The 20,689-nt window shown below is 44.3% G+C and overlaps 1 protein-coding gene across 1 annotated transcript in view; it reads left to right on the forward strand.

Annotated features, from left to right (window-relative positions):
* CHD5 (chromodomain helicase DNA binding protein 5) overlaps positions 1 to 20,689 on the forward strand; it is a 1,029,381-nt gene that overhangs the window by 689,166 nt on the left and 319,526 nt on the right. The gene's annotated exons all lie outside the window — the stretch shown is intronic.

Consider the following 20,689-nt stretch of genomic DNA (forward strand, 5'->3'; position numbering starts at 1 on the left):
TGAACTGTCAAGCCATATCTTTTCTGGACCAGAATCAAGCATCCTAGGACCGGTTTCTGGCTATTAGCCGTCATCAGCCAGGATAGCTTGATTCCAGTGGTGTGGAGAGCATGGGACTCACGGCTGAGCATACCCATCCCACTCGGGGTGACAAATGCAAAAACAACAGTTAATGGACAGAATGCAGAATAATGTCATACATTCACCACAGTACAGAGATCTGGGCCTAAATCCATTGTTTTTCTGCACTCCACACCACCTCAGTTCAGACATGGCCATATGCAAATCAGCCTTGACCCTGTGCCTCATGAGAACAGTTCAGCCGGAACTGCCAAGCAATGTCTTTCCTGGACCGGAATCAAGCATCCTAGGACCGGTTTCTGGCTATCAGCCGTCATCAGCCAGGATAGCTTGATTCCAGTGGTGTGGAGAGCATGGGGCTCTGGGTGACAAATGCAAAAGCAACAGTTGATGGACAGAATGCAGAACAATATCATACATTCACCCCAGTACAGAGATCTGGGCCTAAATCCATCGTTTTTTTACACTCCACTCCACTCCAGTTCAGAAATGGATGGAATGGCATGGGGAGCAAAAAATGGGTTTAGGCCCAGATCTCTGTACTGGGGTGAATGTATGACATTGTTCTGCATTCTGTCCATCAACTTTTGTTTTTGCATTTGTCACCCCGAGTGGGACGGATATGCTCAGACGTGAGTCCCGTGCACTCCATGCCACTGGAATCAAGCTATCCAGGCTGATGAGGGTTGAAAGCCAGAACTCGGTCCTTGGATGCTTTTTTTCCAGTCAGGGAGGACCTGGCTTGGCAGTTCGGCCTGGATTGTTCCCATGGGGCACAGGGTCAAGACTGATTTGCATATGGCTGGGTTCAAACTGGAATGGCATGGTGAGCAAACAAACGATGGATTTAGGCCCAGATCTCTGTACTGGGGTGAATGTATGACATTGTTCTTCATTCTGTCCATCAACTGTTGTTTTTGACTAAAAAAGTAAGCGTGTTTTGGAGGCAGAAGAGAGAACAAGTGATGGAGAGTAGCCTCTGCACCTTTAATACTGGATCCTGCTGCACATAGATACTGGCTCTTTATTATATCACCTGTGTGTTTTTGTCTTTGATTGGGCTGCTGGCATTTGCTAAGTTATGCTATCTTTTGGTGGCTTTCTATATTGTATTTTATGTTGAACATTGGCATTATTGAAATACATGTTTTTAAATGGCAAAAAACATGTTGTACTCTTGCATGATTCTATTGTTCATTACAGGGTTGGGGGTGTAGGGCCAACCACCTTTTGTAATTCACTAAAACTGTTACCTTGGGTTAATGGAGGTGAAGGGGGGATTCTTCACTTAGAGCGCTGAAATTCAAATTCAAAGCGGAGTGTTTTATAGGTAGTACCTATAAGATTCCCAGGAGTATACCCATTTTGCGCACCCTAGATAGATATACAATATTTTCAGGCCACGCCCTGCAACAGTACAATGGCAGCAGTCATTCTATACTTTTCCCCTTCATTTGTACATCTATGGTACGGGTTATTAAAATGATATCCTGCAACATCAGGGCACCGTAGGCCCCAAGAAAAGGCGAGTGACCTTGGTGTATCTCAAGCGGGATAATGTCAAGACAGCCCTCTTACAATAGGTTCACATTGACCCCTCCAGACACCAAGGGCCCGATTCACAGAACTAACTTAAGACAAAATCCTAAACTTACTACTTTTGGTATTCACAGAAGTTAGGATTTTGTCTTAAGTTTGTCTTAAGACAGACTTAAGACAGACTTAAGTTGGGATTTTGTCTTAAGTCTGTCTTAAGACAAACTTAAGACAAAATCCTAACTTCTGTGAATACCAAAAGTAGTAAGTTTAGGATTTTGTCTTAAGTTAGTTCTGTGAATCGGGCCCCAAATCTTTGGAGGCCATAGGGGTCAGGCTAACTATTTCCCTTCCTCCATTTCTAATGCTCTGGGATGGTGCCCCTGATATACAAGACATGACACCATGTTTCAAGCTTTGGTTTATACATTCTGACCCACTGGGAAGATATGTATATGTGTCGGGAACCATACGAGATTGCCGCTTCACACTTACAACCACATATGCTTCAAATGCTGACTCCGTCAAACTTTTTGCAAATCTAATGCACTACTGTCCGGTGCACAACAATCATAATATTATCTGGGTAAAGGACTAGACCCCAACCGTGATATATCGTACTCTGCTGGGCTAGCGGCCTTGGTTTGGTTAGCACGGAACATCAGATTATTGATACAGATGGGCTGAGTGATGTATGGCAAGAGGTTTGAGAGGATGCAAGAGCCTATTCCTTTTATTCCACTTCTCATGACACATATGTCCGCATAGATTTCTGGTTACTATCTAGGGCGAAATTGCCAAGGGTGCAGGCCCTAAAGGACGTGCCCGATCATACACCATGCTCCTGACTATTAAGCTCCAGATTCTTTCTAGCTTCAACGAATGTGGGGCTTCCCATTGGGGGCTCTGACTGGTCCTGTTTTTCACTCACAGATTGCCACCCCCCCTGCAGTAGAATAATACTTTTACATAAACTGGGACTCAGTTTCTGCTTTCTTAAAGTTTTTTTCTTAATACAGAGTGCTCAATGGGTAAGCAAACAGGTGTCCTTATTCCATTCACAACCAGTTAACTAGGATTGAGAGGGCACTGCTGCTTATCTTAACTGTAAAACTGCTTGCCTGCCCTTAAAAGCCTAACTATTAACATCTGCAATTTGAAGGTGCTGCAGAACGTGAAAGAGCCTATTTAGGCAAAAATGGTGAGGGGGAAAGTCCCACTAAAACTTTATCTTTGCAACCACTGCTGAAGAAAGCTCAGATACAATCTATTTTACAGTCACTGAGGATGGGCATAGGTGAAATAATTACAGGTATTAGTGGACTTAATTGTTATGCAGAATTAACAACACTACAGTCTGGCATAGATCAATAAATACCTGGAAGATAGCTCACTGGCTTGGGTTGAGGGTGGTATGCTTGAGATTGTGCTTTAGCCAATATCAGAAACAGATTAAGGCCCATATGTATGAAGCCTTTGCATTGGCCGTGCGTCACTCAATGCGATGCAAGGAAAACACAAGGACAACTGAAAAGCTTCAATAATATTTACAAAGCCTAATTTGCATGACATTGCATGGCTTTGTAAAGAAATGTAATGCAAGGCAGCTGCTAGCCCTGTGTTACGTTACATTTCAACTTGGGAGACGCTCCATGGGTGGAGGATGGGCATTCACATGAGACCACCCATGGATGTTGGAGCATTCCCAGATTTACAAAGACTTGTAAATATGGGAATGCAACAAAATGCAACAGCTTCCAAAGTGAGGAGTAATGAGAAGAAATGTATTTATTTCTCCTTATTATTTCCTCTGTCCGTAAGTGCTGCATTCTGCAGCACACATAGCAAGAGGGAAATGCATCTAAGAATTATTTTTGTACAGGAAGATGGCCCTTCCTGCACAAAAACAATACTGTCTGTAGCACAGGCACCCTTGCTCTATGGTACACACAGTGTTCCATTGCCAGGAGAGATCAGGAATGCTCCATATCTTTGTCAACCTGGACCATTTCCGCTGCCTCCCTTTCCTGCAACTCAGTGCAGTAACTTTGCTTGCTGCCCTGTGATGTTCAAAGTTTAGTTAATGTACACCACAATGTGCAATAGACAGTTTTGTCAATAGTAAGGTCCCTGGCTGTGATGGGCTAAAATATGAATTCGAGACACTGCAAAGAATACAGAACTGAGCTGCCAGACTAATCCTAGACTTCCCTAAACTGACCCACATCTACGCCATTTCAAGATGTTGATACACTCCTTCAAAGCCCTCCACAACCAGGACCAACTTACATCAGCCACCTACTAAACTTCCACCTTCCCCCAGGCACCTGCGCTCTGCATCGATCTGCCTCACCCACACCCGCACACCAGCCGCAGCAACAGTGGAGGAAGTTCCTTCTCCTATCTTGCTGTGAAGTCCTGAAATGACCTCCCACTGCACCTACGCGGACCTCATCCTCTCTGCTGGAATTCAGAAAAGGACTCAGGACCTGGCTGTTTTGCAACTGAGCCCCCCTGAAGTAGCACTCTCAGTGCCTGGATACTCTCACAGTTGATTAGCCGCAGTATACAAATCCTGACTGATTGAATGATACAACCCCATAAGGAAACATTTGCCTATAATCACTGATATACAGTCTTAAATAGATTCCACATTTTTATAATATGGATTAGGATCTCATAGTGCAACCGCCTCCCTGGTTCGTATCTGTCCAATTCGCACATACTGGTTATAATTTGCCCCCTTCGTTAAAGGCAGGGGTCAGTGGCAGGGCTGGCCCAATCGCCCTTGCTCTTTACTGTTGGCCTTAAACTCCTAGCCACCCTGCCACATGAAAGAATCTGGAGAAGGACATTAAATTCCCCACATACAGATTTCTATTATAGCCATATAGCCCACCGTAGCGGGCTATACCGGCCAATAAAACCCCACTCTGCCATTGAAGGGAGCGGGTCTTTAATTTTAATGGCTGGTATAGCCCAGCTACAGAGGGCTATAAAGTTATTAGAACATTCCGCCTCTAGAGGGCAGAATGCTCTAACAAATAATACAAAGGCCTCAGTGAGCACAAGGGGATTAACGTACCCTCGGGCTCCATAAGGCTTTTGTTCACAGCAACAGCTGGTAACTACAAACTTTGGAATGTTGGAGCTCCGGCCTTTCGCCAGCCATTAGAAGCCAGGAGCACTCTATTGTCTTCAATGGAGATCCCAACATTCCAATGTTATAATATCACTGCATGCAGATGATGTTCTGTTGTTTGTGAACAAATTTATGTATGGGGCCTACAATTCTACTTTTGTCTGATTTGGTGGGTTTTCTGGAATCAAAATAAATTGGAGCAAGTAGTAGGTGTTACCCCGCACTGATAGTATTGGTAGACCAACTCTTTTATATCCTGGTATCTGTGTGAGCAGGAAACCAGCTTTCAATCTGAGAGATAACTATGAATCAGCTATAAATAAGCTGAATGTGCAAGTAGAAAAATTGATGCAACTGCACCTATCCAAGGCTAGTAGAATTGCCACTGTTAACAAGTTGGTACTACATGGATTTATGTATCTTTTTGAGTATGTACCCATAATCCATGGGAAACTCTGTTTGCCAGACTGCCCATTCTTTTGACCAGCCTGGCGTGGAGAGGCAAGAACCTGAGACTGTGCTGGTGGAGGTTGACTCAGCCACGCGAGCTCGGCAGCTTTGCAATGCCTGATTTTAAAAGGTACTTCCATACAGCGCAGATGTATTTTACTATGTACAGGATTGAAGTGGATATCACTGCCCCACACTTACCCATAGTGAGAAATCAGATACAGACATGTACACTAAGCACCACTCTGGCAACTAAGCTGCCAAAGTCCGGTCAGTAGGTTCAGTGAGATGGTCAAGTGCACACATTGGGCGAGCTGGTCCATGGCTAGGAGTGCTGGCAGGACACCAACATATTCTCCGGAAATACCCATTGCTGCTTACCTTGTCCAGCCATCATCTGAAAGATTGGTGAAACTCACACTGGGCCGCTTGGGCCCGCAGAAGCTGGGCCAGCTTTTTCACAGTGGTTGCTTCCTCACCCAAGACTAATTTCATGAATGTGGAACTATTAATGTACTGGACATTTTTGTATACACTCTGCTGCACTAGGCAGCTGTGGCCTGATGGGACTCATGCCTTCGAGAACCTGAGGAATTCTCTCCAGAGGCACACATGTTTCTAACTCAGAATATAATAGGATGGGCCTCTAAACTATATACATTATGTATTGCATGCATGACTGCTCCTTATCATACTGCTTAGACTCAGTAGGAAGCGGGCTTGGGGGGTTATATCACCTAAGGTCTGGATGGAGGTTTTGCTGTGAGCAGACAAAGTCTATGTCTTAAAATTATAGACAAAAGATCATCCATTTTGACTTTTTGAATGGATTCTATTACACTCCTAAACTCTTACACAATATTGACTCCTCTTGCCTCTCTTGTTGCTGTGTACAGACCATGCTGATTTTCTGCATTTTTCTTGGACGTGCGCCCAAATTCATAACTATGGTTAGAGCTAGCACAGCTAAATTGCTTGTGCACTTAACACAAGACATGGTACTATTGGTCTACACCTGATTGGTGTATTTAATGTAGTCCCTAGTATATGGTAGTAGATGTACCCAAGGCCTTAAATTAAATGCTGCCACTGGGCCTGAAGCACTCATTGCGCCACCCACTTACGTAGCACTTTAACAACAAGTCTCAGGCCTACCACTGCAACCTTTAGTGCAGTTTGAAAACGACCAATTTGGCCTGGCAATATAAGCCTTTTTGCCAGGCCTAAACCTTCTTTTTTAAAACTTATAATTCAGCCCTAAGGTAGGCCCAAAGAAGCAAGCATTGTATTTAAAAAGTAGGACACTTGTTTTTATGTTTTACAGGTCCTGATAGTGAAAAAATTCTACATTTGTTTTTACACTGTATGGCCTACTTCTCCCATAGGATAACATTGGAATACCTTATTACGTTTAATAGGTGCTAACTTTCAATTGGAAACAAGCAGAAATATCATGTTTGTACTCAAGTTAATTGTAATTTTAAAACTTATGTTATGGTAAAGTCAGATTTTGCGTCCTAATCATTTAGTGCCTTCTGCCTGCGTCCTCGGCCACATGACTGAATAGCTTGGCAGTTACCCTCTGTGAATTGCTCCCAGACAATTGGACAAAGGGGGACTAAGTGTTGAAAGGATGAGTCCTCCTGCGAGGATAGGTGGGAAGGAGCTGTTCCTTCCCGGTTTACTATTCAAGGGGTTACCTCCATGACACACACAAAGGAACCTGAGACCAGTCTTTTGTCACCCCAGCTTTATGGAACCTTGGCAGGGGAAGGAAAAAAAGGTTCCAGAACTGTATTTAGGTGTAGCTATGATGTTACTCTCATTTAAATGCTGGCATTTATATAAATATTGCATCTCCTGAATGATCTCTTCAGTATACTCCTGTGGAAGGCTTCAGAAAGACTGCCTTGTACTCCAGAGGACTGCCCTGCTGCTTGAGGTATGCCTAGTTCCTCGGAGGACTGCCCTGCTGCTACCAGAGGACTGTCCTGCTATTCCTGTCTTGTTCTTCAGAAGCCTGTCATGCAGCTTGAAAAAGAAAGGACCCCTGATTGGTGCCCCCCAGGTTCTGGACCCTTTGACGTTTTGTGTTATAGGTGGTGCCCCTGCCTAACCCTAAAAGATGGAACTTAGAAACATTTTAACCAAAAAGTGGCAGAATAACTGACAGAAGACTAGGGCCTACCTGCCAGCCAATTCCCACAAGGTGCATCACCAGTCCGCCTGATTTAGTTATGGCTCCTGCTGCAATCTTCTCTGCAGCAGCAAATCCTGTTCAGCTGGACCTCTGAGCGATGGTATCTGGCCTCATGGAGCCCTCTGCGGCTATAGTTCGCAGCTCCATCTCGCTGGTCATTTTCGACTTCCAAAATGTTGTTCAAGTCCAAAAGTAAAAATCTTCATCGGGCTAGATGGCAACAGGCTCCCCATTGATGACCTCCTCGGCCTGGCAATCCAGCTTCTCCTGCTCAAAGCTTTTTTCCACCATTGTTGATCGCTTCACTGTGACCTTGTCCAGCACTCCCCAGTGACAACAACTCCTCCTCAGACACAGCCTGCTGCTTTGCCCAGCTGACTTCTACCTTCACATGGACTTTTTCCCAGAATTTCTCCTAAGTCTAAAGGTGAGCAAAGACCTGGTCCAATTTACCTCATGTATCCGAATTACTCTCCATCATGGTCGGCCTTAACATTTGGCTTTGCCCAGGTGTTGTAAAATCTGATACACTCGGTTGGTGCTTTGATATTTTTGGTGCTATTTTTCACTAAAAACTTTAAAAAGTAGACCTTCGGTTCTACTGATTGGATTTATTTAGTTTTTGTCTCATTTTATTTATTCACATTGTCTCAATTTTTCAAAATTGGACTGATATTTTTAATGTGTTGTGTTTACACTTTATTGTTATTGTTTGAGTGCTGCATAAATACTTAACACATTGCCTCTAAGTTAAGCCTGACTATTTTAGTGCCAAGCTACCAGAGGGTTAAGTACAGGTTAATTTAGTAACTTTTGTGGTTCGCCCTGACAATAATTGTGGTTGTTGATTGGGAAGGGTTTACAGCCCCCTCAATCAAACATCCAATTTCTTACAGCGCATGATTGGCTTAAGAAAGTAGTTTTGTGCAACAACAGGGCATAAACCTCGGCCTTGTTGCAACCTGCTATTCCTTCAAAGAATGTATTATGGGAATAGAATGCATGACTTCTGAAACTATAGACTCTTAATAGAATTAGGTGATTATGGAAATGAATGTACAGCATCGCTGAGCTGGTGAGGAGCGGTAGACTTCAGGTTTGATCTTAGGATCTCATATTATAGGCTATGTTTATATTTGGATGAGATATTATGCATTGGGGTTTGAACGTTCTTATATAAAGGGCTGCAGTTTATTTTTTGATTGTCTTTTTACAGATTACCCTGACTGTATAATGTACACTGTATTTGAGATTTAGTAGGGGATTTATTTCTTGGCGGGCAGCCCGCTGCTCCGCCAAGGGGACGTAGAAAATTAGTTCATCCTCATTGAGTAGAGACCCCTGCCTAATTTATAAACGATTGGAAAGCATGTGGCCTTTAAAAAAAAGATTGCATATTATGTGTAAAGGGGATGTGTCAGCAAGACGAAATCCTGTAGAACAGAGTAAATATTCTTGCTTTTCAAAAACAAAAATCTGAAAAACAAAGGGGCATATTATCAAGGGGGTTTATCTCCGCTTTTTTGGCTTTAAAAGCCAAGAAAGCGGAGATAAAATTATCTCCCTATTACCTAGCTGTCGCTAACACCAGTTAGCGACAGCTAGTAGGAGATAGCGACCATCTTGGGCCCCACTTTGCATGTCAGAGAAATTTATCACTAATGACATGCAAAGTGGGCGTGCCAAAATGTTAGCGACTGGAAACAGTCGCTAACATCGCTATCTCCTATCACCAACTTTTGGAGATATTCGCGCTAAGCGCAAATATCTCCAAAAGCTAACACCTGCCCTGAGCAGTTCTTAGCTATGTTATCCAATGGGAGGTGGATAACATGGCTAAGAGCATTAGCTCGGTAATGCATGAATATCGCGGACTTTTCAGCGATATTCATGCATTGTGGCCGATTTTTATCGCATTTGCGATAAACCTTGGTAATACCAAGGTTTATCTGCGATAAAAGTCGCCGCAGGTCGGCGATACATTTTTGTCTCTAACCAAGTAATAGCGATAATTATCACTATTGCTTGGTAATATGCCCCAAAGTTTTCTTTTGTAAGCAAAAATATAATGGTCCCCTCTCCATGGGAGTCTTCCCATGGCAGGGGAAGCATTATAATGTTTTTACTATTTCTTACCACTAGGTAAAACCTGGCAGTAAAAAAACAGTAAAAACGATTACATGCCCCCCATCTAAAGTGAGCAGACGGACAGGTAGCCATTTTTCCAACGGCCCCTACTCCTCTGGCCCTATTGGAGAAGTTTGGCCATGATGCAGACAGAGCAGTCTTCACTGTGGTCAAACTGAAGGTCCTCATGCATGTAAATCAAGCGGGCGGGCCTTCATGTTAGCAGTATGTATGTTCCGTCACCGTTGCAATGGAATATTCATACCACCAACATATAAATCACCCCCATAGTTTTATGGAAGTCGTTTTTTTGTTTATGCTCTTTCTTTTTTAATTATGCACACAATACTTTTGTATGTTTGTGACCTCTAGACATGCCTTGTTGCGCCGCACTAACTGTTGAAGACTCAATAAACAAATATTAAAATGAATAGATTATGTTAGGCATTATTATTTGAGACACTGCCTTGGACCACAGCAAGTGCTCTGGAATCTTGTTTTTAGGATGTAAGCTATGTTCAACATCTTTATTGATATTCAATTGTCACCGAAGTGCATGCCTAATATGTAGGCAGGGTCACACTGGCATACAGGGCAATCTGGCAGTGCCCAAAGAGCAGGTCCGACAGGTCAATGTGTGGGCTGGTTTTTTGGTTGTTTGTGGACCTGGTTTATTGTCTAGTGGGATGGTTTTTACAATTAATTGCCCTGATATTTGTGGACATAGGGAACCTATTTATTTATCTATTGTGTTTTATAGAGCACGAAATTGACCATCATAGTATCAGAGCGCTGTACAACGAGAAAGCTGATGAGGGTTGCAGTACAGTAAGAATATCCGTCACTTAAGCTACAATGTACATAGAATTAGAAGAGGACAGTATAACATAATAGTGTACAATTTCAAATAGGGTGAAAAAGACAGTTTCAATAGTTCTCTTATGTCACATGTTTACCTAGTAGTATGGCTTTTACTTCCTTCTTGAAAAGCCTAAGAGAGGTCATTGCTGTTGTTGAGAGTGGTAGGGAGTTCCACATTTTTGAGGCAGTTCCAGAAAAAGTGCAGCCATGAGTTTTCCTTTCTCTAAATCTGGGTGGTTCTAGTAGGAGATATTTAGCGCTCCGAGAATCCCTTCCACCTCCTGATAGCTTGATCCTATTCACACGTTGCTGACCTGTGTGAGAAGACCGTCTGGTGTCCCTTGGGGCTGTGAATGGTAGAGGCGCTCCTGCCCACCAACGTAGGGGGGTCTGCATCTCATACCACGTGCCACCACTACACCAAGGTGAACGGAGGAGATTACCAATGGTGGACCGCGCCTCTCTGCATCACAGGCCACTGGTCGGATGATGTGGAGGGTGAGGCCCCTGAGCTCCGCTGAACTTGTGTGGTGGGAGCGCTGCAACTTCATGCCAATTGAGGCCCTGTTGCATCACCTGCATCACAAGGTTCCCCAGCAGACTTGGCGGTGACTGCTGTACCCAGGCTTGTGAAATCCCACCTGGCCGAGGCTCCTGATGGCTGACTCACAGATTTGTAGAGAGTGCAGCGGATTGCACCATGGTGTCGATCTCCAGCTGAGGAGAAGGTGGGACACTTAGCGGAGGAGGCCCGTGGGTCGAGTCGGACCCAAGTCTAGCACCTGTGGGTGATGCACCCCCAATGGTGACTCATCCACTATGGCAGAAGATCGTTGCCCCACTGCGTTAAAGCAGTGCAAGAAGAGGAAACATAACATGATGATAACTTTCTGATGTACTCTACCTATGTTTCCTTTGTGGGCAGGAGGGTGGGTGGGGCTGCTCTGCTCACGGAGCAGGGGCAGAGTGGTATGTCCACTCAAGTGCGCAATGACTGTTTGATCAGCCCTCTCAGGCCTCCCAAAGCAGTCATGTGCACATCTCTGTTCACAATGCAGGCTGCATTACAGTCTGCAAGGAGAACATGCCCACCTCTCCAGCCCCTGGCTGAAAGCCTTGTCACGGCACTCAAGAACAATCACAACGCTTCATTGCAGCGTTGTGGCTGGCTTTGGGGAGGGAGCCTGGCTGCCTGCTTCCTATTCCTGGAAGAAGACTCAGCAAAGCAGGAGCACAGAAGACGAGGGACCCGGCCTCAAGGTAAGAATTTAAAAAATATATATTTAGATACCCTGCTCCCCCAGTGTCCCCGCCCCCTTCAGTGTCCATTCCCACGTTTTCCGCCTCCCAGCTGTCCAGTCCCCCCGCAGCACTACATGATGGCATCTGCTGTGCTGCCATGTGTACCACTGGTGCGCCAAAGCCAAGCCCTTCTGCGTCTGTCCGCTCTTGGACTCTGCCCAGCACCAAGGACCCTTCCTCTCAGACACTTCACCGCTACGACCCCAGCACCCTCCTCGCCATCAAACCTGGCCACAACGCCGCCTGCCATCTAGCAACCCTGTAGAATTCTCTTGTATTTGTATTTGTATTTGTATGGGGTATTTCTAAAGCGCTAACTGTTGTTCCGAAAGGAGCATCCTGGCGCTGAACAAGTGTACAATACAATGGTAAACCTAAATGGCAGCCATTACAAAACCGTCTGACAAACTGTAAATCCAGGTTTTTAAATGCTTCCTGAAGACGTTCTCCTGAGCAAGGAGTCTGAGGTCTTTGGGCATGGCATTCCATACCTTGGAAGCCAATACGGTGAAGGTCCTACCTCCCTTGGTTTTATACTTGAATATAGGGATGTTAATTAGATTACCGCCTGACGACCTCAGGCAACGCAAAGGATCGTAAGGCGCAAAACGTCTCGCGAGATACCTCGGGCCTGTGCTATTAAGGGCTCTAAAAGAGGTCAACAAGATCTTAAACATTATCCTCTTGTGTAGAGGTAGCCAATGTAAGGTCTGAAGCGCAGCCGAAGCAGAGGATCTTCTTGGTAATTTAAGTACCAATCTTGCACCCTGCGCCTGTCAAAACTGCTAATTCACCTTCTGCCACATCAGCACACCAGTGCTTCCTGATGCCCAGCCGACCAACAGCGCAGCAGCCGGCTCCACTGCATCCTCAAAAACGTACAGTCCCTCCACAAACAAGCAACAGAAATCTGGGACCTCCTTGACGCCATCTCTTCAGACATCGCCTTCTTTATGGAAACGTAGACCAACCTCTGCTCCGGGCTGGACATCGCCATCACCATCCACGACGGCTACAAATTCACCCGCACAAACCACCCAGAGTGGCCAGGAGGAGACATTGTCATTGTCTAAAAAAGGCCCACCCCGACTGACCACGCACTCTAATGATCCGACGGTGACCATGGAACACCTCCACTTCCAGATCCAGACCAAACGCAAATCAAACCCTCCTTGGCACCCTCCTCTACAGGCACACTGGGCCATGAACCCTCATTCATCAATGCCATTGTAGACCTAACTACATCACAGGCTCTCCCATCCACTGACTACATCCTACTCAGAGACCTCAAGTTCCACCTGGACAACCCCAGTGGCCAGAAGACCACCCCCTCCTGGGGAACCTCACCAACATCGGACTCAAGCAGCTAGTCACTGCACCAACCCACATAGCCTGACACACGGTAGAGCTCGTCTCCTCCACCAGCAGGAACTTCAACTACAGCCACACCACAGGACATACCATCATTGTTTACATCACGCCTTCACCATGCCCACCGTACACCATCGCCATCATTCCCCCCCCAATCGCAGCTGGATCAAGGCCACCGAAGAACTTCTCTACAACTCCCTCAGCACCACCACTCCACCAACGCTTACAGACACCAGCACCGCAGCGCGAAACCTCCACCAATGGACCGCCAATTGCGCTAACACCCTGGTACCCCTAAAGAAAAGACCAGGCAAACAACACTCCAAGAAGGCCAACTGGTTCACTCACGCCCTCCAGAGTCCAGACGCACCTGCAGACGTCTTGAAAAGAAATGGAGCCATAACATCAATCAACTCCGCAACAGTCACCTTTGTACCATGGCGCAAGGGTGCTTGTGATGGCGCATGGCAGTCCTTGTGCGCCAACGTAGGAGAAAAAGATAGGGAGGTTTATTCATGAGCCCCTTCTGACAGTTTCAACCCACCGGTGCATCACTTTCTTGACCTACTTGCAGCGTGATTCTTGCACCACGTTGAGCCGTATTTGCAAAGTGACGCATCTAGACATATGCGTGACCTTGTGAAGCCCTGTGCCACATTACACCTGCATCAGGTATGGTGTATGCAGGGTGGGGTTCCCACGAAACAAAGCCTCATAGGAGATCAGATTTCACTGCAACAATTGTAGGACGCCACTGCGTCCTGGGTGACTCAGTGCCATAGGGATAGGCTGGCCCCATGCATTGCTAGAGTTGTGTCATGCTTTAGACACAACTGCAGCAATGCATGACTTTAGCGCTGACAGATTTGTCAGGATTGCTGATGTATCTGTCATTAGTTGCGAAAAGGAGCACTGTACAGTGAATACAGCGCATCCACTATGTCGCAAGAAGGGAATAGAAAAAAGTGTTGCAATGCTGTTTTGTCGCAGCAATGCAACACTTTTCAAGAATGAGACAAAGGAATGCACCCTATCTTATTGATGGTGCACATTCCTGCCCTGTAGTTTTGTTCCATGGCAGTGCAGAAACATTCCTTGCAGCGCTGTCCTGCACCAAAACCTTCTGAAATGAGGCCCCAAGTGTTTTGCACCATACAAGGAATTCCTTGTTAATATCGCAAAGTGGGGTTAGCAGCAGTTTTTGCACAGGAATGCCTACCTAACATCTCTTTTTCGTTAAGCCTCGCTAACAGAAGTGGCGATCTTGAAAATTCACATTTACGCTGGAAAAGTGCAGCTTACTGCATTTAGCGGCATCTTGTACATAAGGCGATAAAAAAGCAGCTGTAACATAATGAAATTGACACTACAGCGGCAAATTCTTGTAAATTTACCCCCCTGTTTGCTGATTTAGTTTAAGATGGCTATGTGCTAGCCAGTCCTTTGTTTTTCTCAGGGTGCCATGCAGTCTCCAGATATTCTCTTGAGAGGAGAGTTTAATGTAGAGCTGAGTGCCATCCACATACATATGGTAAAAGATTTTTGATTTTATAAGGATTTCCGTGAGTAGTTCCATGTATAGATTGCAGATCATTGTGGAACGCCACTGTCAATGTCTGCTACATCTGATAGGGTGGTGCCTATTTTAAATCTTTGTTGGCGGTTCTGCAGGAAGGAAGTAAACCAATTAAGAACATCTCCAGATAGGCCCATTCTGAGTTCCTTGAGGCGTTTGTGGCTGACCTTGTTGAACGCCGCTGATAAATCTAGAAGTATTAAGAGACAGGATTCATTTTGGTCTAGTGATGTTTGTATATCATCTAGGATGCATAGAATGGCAACCTATGTATTATATCCAGGCATGAAACCAGATTGGTGTTTGTCTAATAGGTCAAAACTCTTGATGTGTTCACATACTGATCATGGGTGCATTTTTCCGTTTAGCCAGGAAAGGTATATTGGAGACTGGGTGGAAGTTGTTTAAGTCATTCTGGTCAGTGCCTGTTTTTTTAGTAGGGGAGCTACTTGGCCCATCTTCAATCATTCTGGGAGGGATCCTTGATGGAGAGATGCATTTAATAATTGGAGTGACAGCTTGGTGGATCTCTTTCAGTAGATGTGAGGGAATGGAACTGTCACAGTGTGTTGTATATTTCATTGCCTGCATGGTTTCCTGGATATCCCCCTCAGACACAGATCTAAAACTGTTCAAGGAGGCTCTGTGTTTTCTTGAGACAATTGTGGTGTGTTGTTCAGTCTTCCGGCTGTGTGCTGTGAGAGTGGGATTAATGAATTCCCTAGGTTGGGTACTGGCTTGGCTGCCAGTAGACTTGCCAATGGTTGCGATTTTATTTTTAAAGAAAGTCCAGGTGTGTGTCGAGTTGCTTGCACTTATGGATTCTCTTGGTTTTCCTTATTGTTGTTTTGACCTATAAAATTGTACACCGCTAACCATTACCTCATCAATTCGGAAGGAAGAATCAGATCATATCAACAATGCAGTCAATTAAGTAAGGAGATTTATTACAAAAATGTAAAATGTGTGGTACAGAAATTGTAAATGCAAATGCATTAAGTGAGTGCCATGAACGTTTTAATTAAAAAGGGCAATACAGAATAAGGTGCAAATTCAGGAAAATTCTAAGTACCAAATAAGCAGCAACATGAATAAATAAGAAACTGGTCAGCATCCCAAGTATGATAAGAAAGTTATCTGGCCCACCCACAAAATCAGGGGTTTATATACAGTTTTCTTGCACCATCATCAAGGTGTGAGCAAAAGAATTATACTCTCACCAAATCAGAGCACAGTTTTATAAAAAGTTGTATATTATCATCTGATCACTATCCCACTACATGAATATTGATTCTGCTCACTCTGTGCTAATGTCATTTGGAGATGGCAAGGCAAACTTGTTGCAAGAACAACAGCAAACTATTGTTAATGAACACAGTACAGTAAGCAAGTGGAAGGACCTTGAAAAATGAAACATTACTTTGTTAGTATTGGAAAGTTTTCTTTGAGAACAGCGTCAATGGAAATAAAAAAAACAAATATGACCATGCTTGACTGCCTGCTGCAGAAATAATGAACAGTCAACGTACAGGTGGAGACATCCATTTTGAACAAGATGTCATTGAAGCCTAATTGAGGCCTGTTAGAAATGGGGTCTCTACTTGGCAGTGATTTGAACCTTGTGCAAGTAGGGACCCTCACTCTAGTCATGGTAAGGGAGTCACACAGCTAAGATTACCCCTGCTCACCCCTTTGGTGAGCAGTCAAGCTTATCTCAGGGAAAAGTGTAAAGCATTTGTACATACATACACAGTAACACAGTGAAAACACTACAAAATGAGTCCATGGCAGTTGAGTAAAATAACCAATATTTATCTGAATAAAACAAGACGAAAGCGACAAAAAACCAACATACACAAGTCAAGATATCACTTTTCAAAGATTAAATAAGTTCAGTCCGTAGATATATTTGGTGCGTTTATATTAGCACAAAGTACTGTGGATTAGTTGAAATTCAAATATGAAACAGGTGCATGGGAGGTGAGGTGCTGGAAAAACTAAGCGATGTATCTGTTCCTTGATGCGTTGGTTCCTTACTTCCAGGGGAGGTGTTGCGTTCATTCCTCACTACTAGGCAGGGGATGTGATACATTGGTTCCTAACTGTCAGGGACGATGAAGCGCCAGTTCCTTAATGTAAGAGTAGGTGATGTGTCGATCTCCGGACATGTGGCCTCGGTCGCTTACTGTGGCCGACGCTGATGAAAAGACTCGTTGAGGGACAATGCCTTGAAAATCCAGATACACTACATTGCTGTGGCAATGCAGGCACTGCGTCAATTTCACAGCCACGAAGCAGGCGATGTGTTGATTCTTCAGCCGTGAAGCAAGGGCTGTGTCGGAGTCAGAGCGGATGTCACGGATGTCAGTAACACAGTGCTAGGGACTCGGCTTGCAGTGATTTTTCAACTGCAAAGCAGGTGCTGCGTTGGTTCTTTAGCCACATTGGGGTGCTGCATCAAGAAAACGGGTGCTGAGAGTCGATGCATAGATTTTCTCACCAGGTTACACTTCCAAGGACCCAGAACTGGATGTGACACTTGGCAAGTCAGGGCTTTCAGCAGAAGAGCCCCAGCACTGATAGGTGAAGAATTTGATGGCCCTGGAACTTATTAACAAGAGGCAAGCACGCACAAGCCTTTGGAGAACCTTGGAAGCAAGATACAGAAAGCAAACTCTAGTCCTTTCACTCCGAGGACAGAAGTAGCAAGCAGCAATTCAGCACAACAAAGCAACAGACAGTGTCACTATCTCCTATAGCATCCAGCTCTTCTTCCTGGCAGAATGTCCTTAGCGAAAAGTGTTCTGATTTGAGTGTAAGAGGTCCAATACCTATACTTCTTTCTGTCTTTGAAGTAGGAAAACATCAAAGGAAAGTATTTGAAGCACACAAGACCCTGCCTTTTCCTGACCTGGCTCCTGACACACTACAGGGGATATGGACAGCTTTGTGTGAGGCAGGCATTGCCCTGTTCAGGTGTCAGGGACAACTCCTCCCACCACTCTAGCTCAGAAAGGCCCATCAGCCTGGTAATGGCCCAACAGGATATGCAAGGCACATCTCAGCTCCCTTTGTGTGACTGTCTAGAGTGAATGCACAAGAGACCAACTGTCAGCCAGCCCGCAATTTAAAACCTAACTTCACAAAAAGATGTATTTTTAAATTGTGAGTTCAGAGACCCCAAACTCCAAATCTCCATCTGCTCCCAATGAGAAATCGCTCTTAAAAGATATCACAAAGCAATCCACATTTTACCCTATGGGAGAGATAGTCCTTGCAATAGTGAAAAATGATATTAGCAGTATTTCACTATTAGGACATGTAAAACACCACAGTACATGTCCTACATTTTAAATAACCTGCATCATGCCCATGGGGCTGCCTGGGGCCTACCTTTGTTGGGACTTAAATGTAGGAAAAGAGAAGGTTTGGGGCTGACAAGTGGGTGCACTTTCCAAGTTAAAATGGCAGTTTAAAACTGCACGCAAAGACACTGCAGTGGCAGGTCTGAGACATTTGTAGGGCTACACAGGTGGGTGGCACAAATAGTAGCATTTGATTTACATGTCCTGTGCACATCTGGGGCACTTTACTAGGGACTTACTAGTAAATCAAATACACCAATCAAAGCTAAACGAATCACCAATACAAATTACACAGGGAGCACTAGCACTTTAGCACTGGTTAGCAGTGGGAAAGTGCCAGAGTCCTCAAACGAGCAAAAACTAAATGCAGCACACAGTCAAAAAAATAGGGGTTCAGAAGCAAAAAGACAGGAGAAATCATACCAAAGAGGTCTAACAAGGCCTGGTTAGCATAGGTCAGAAAAACACACTTTAACAAGATATAGCAAATTTGTTTTAAAGGCAATAGCAGCATGTCTGTATGTACATCTAAATTCAAAAGTGAATTCACGTTATGCACGCTGTTATTAATGCACAAAAATATAAAGTGCACAAACACTCTAACAAACTACCACAAACATTGCAAGAACAAAGGTATGTAGTCTCGGGATGCCTAATCGATGTACTTAGGAGGCTTCATCAGAATAACTATGCCCAACTTAGGTATGGCCCTACTGGGGAATTGATAGATCTCGTTCCATTGACTCAGGGGTGAGATAGGGGTGCGTATTAGCCCACACTCTGTTTTTATTATATATTAACAACTTGGTTAACATGCTCGAACTATGCAAGCATGATGCCCCGCGTCTGGCCAACAGAAAGGTCTCACTCCTCCTGTTTTCGGATGACAAGTTACTGGTCTCGAGATCTCCAATGGGTATCCAAAATCTTCTGGACCAGTTCAGAGTCTTCTGCAGACATAGAGGGCTGGAGATCAACACAAGCAAGACCAAAAACATGGTATTGAACCCTTGTCAGATGTTCAGATTGCACCCCTTCCTCAATGGTACCCAATTGAAGAGGGTTAGCACCTTAGAATACCCGGGGCTTACTCTCGAAAAGCTATTTATCTGGTCATCCCAGATTCACAAGTCCAACCTTAGACTAGAACATTATAGTGGTGGCCTTCTGAGAGCCTTGAAGGGAATCAGCTTTCGTCCCAACACCCCTGCATTGCAAATTTACAACATGCAAGCCCTGGAGGGGCAGAGGGGTACCTATATGTTGGGAGCATATTAATGTCAATGATTTGGAGCAGACAGAAAATTGTTTCCTCCAACTTCTCCCCAATCTTCTCTCTAGTACATCATTAGTGTCACCTTGTTTAGATCTTGGCATTTGTTCACTTACCCACAAAGTAAAACTCAGACCTTTAATGTACTGGAGGAAGAGCTGGTCCTAAGCAGATCTATTATCCTATCGGTTGGGCTTGGAAGAGGTTACAAAAGTTACCGGGCCACCAGAATTCCATGGTTGGGGTATTTTAAGAATTCACTCGAGGAGATCGGGTAGGCTACATGTGGACTCACCCGGATACGTCTAGTAGTATTTCCAAGTCTATGCTCAATAAGCGGTATTACGTAGATCTTAGATTTCACCAGTCTGGGGGTGTAGGTACTCTAACTTCTACCTTTTTTGATTTTAAAGACACTTATGTTTTGGAAATGTATATAGACACAATTGATCCTCCCGTTGCTATGACACTCTATATTCAGTTCCGAATTGGGACTTTGCCACTTCGATCATTTATTGCAAAGTGACGGCACACCCTTGTTGTTGCTGAACCTGACCTACACTGTCTATTTTGCCCAGAGGTTAAGGAAACTGTGGATCATATCCTGTACTTTTGTCCGCAGTATCATGCACATAGGAGGAAGTGTATCCTGCCGTTATGCCGTAACTTGGACATTAGGGACAACAAAATTGCAACTAGGGTATTCAAGGCAGACACAGCTCAATTAATTGTCTTTACTGTCTCCTGGTTTCTTGTATATATGTAGACTAACAGACAGAAAAAGACTGCTCTGTTGTCATCTAGTATTTAGCACATAAGATTCTTGTGTGTCAAAGTTGCATTTCATTGTCATTTATGATTTTTTTATACACTGTGTAACAGTAGATAACTAGTACAGGGGTTGTTAGATGAAATTTTGCATCTTAAAATTGTTGTGATGTTCCCCCTATATGCTGCTAGTCTTAACTCTGGGTATTATATACATTTTAATTATTTTATATGTTATGTTTTTAAGTGTTTTATTATTGCATTATTTTACAACTTTAAGTTATCGTGTTGCAGAAATAAAGCTTTATTATATTTATTTATTTTTGGTATTTGTAAAGCGCGACTTATACCCTCAGGCGTCTTGGCGCTGATAAAACCAGTTAATTGTGATAATTAGCATGAGGAAGGAGCAGTTATTGGTTAAAGAGCCACGTTTTTAGAAGCTTTCGGAATTGAAGGAGGGAGGAACTCTCCCTAATGTTTAGGGGTAGCGTGTTCCAGAGCTTTGGGGCAGCCACCAAAAAGCGACGGTCGCCCCAGGATACTGTTTTTGTACGAGGAACAACCAATTGACTGAGGGTAGTTGAGCGTAGAACTCTACTAGGTCTGTATCGTTGTAGCTGATCTTTCAGAAAGT

This window comes from Lissotriton vulgaris, chromosome 5 (genome assembly GCF_964263255.1).
Source record: "Lissotriton vulgaris chromosome 5, aLisVul1.2, whole genome shotgun sequence".
Classification (NCBI taxonomy): Eukaryota; Metazoa; Chordata; class Amphibia; order Caudata; family Salamandridae; genus Lissotriton; species Lissotriton vulgaris.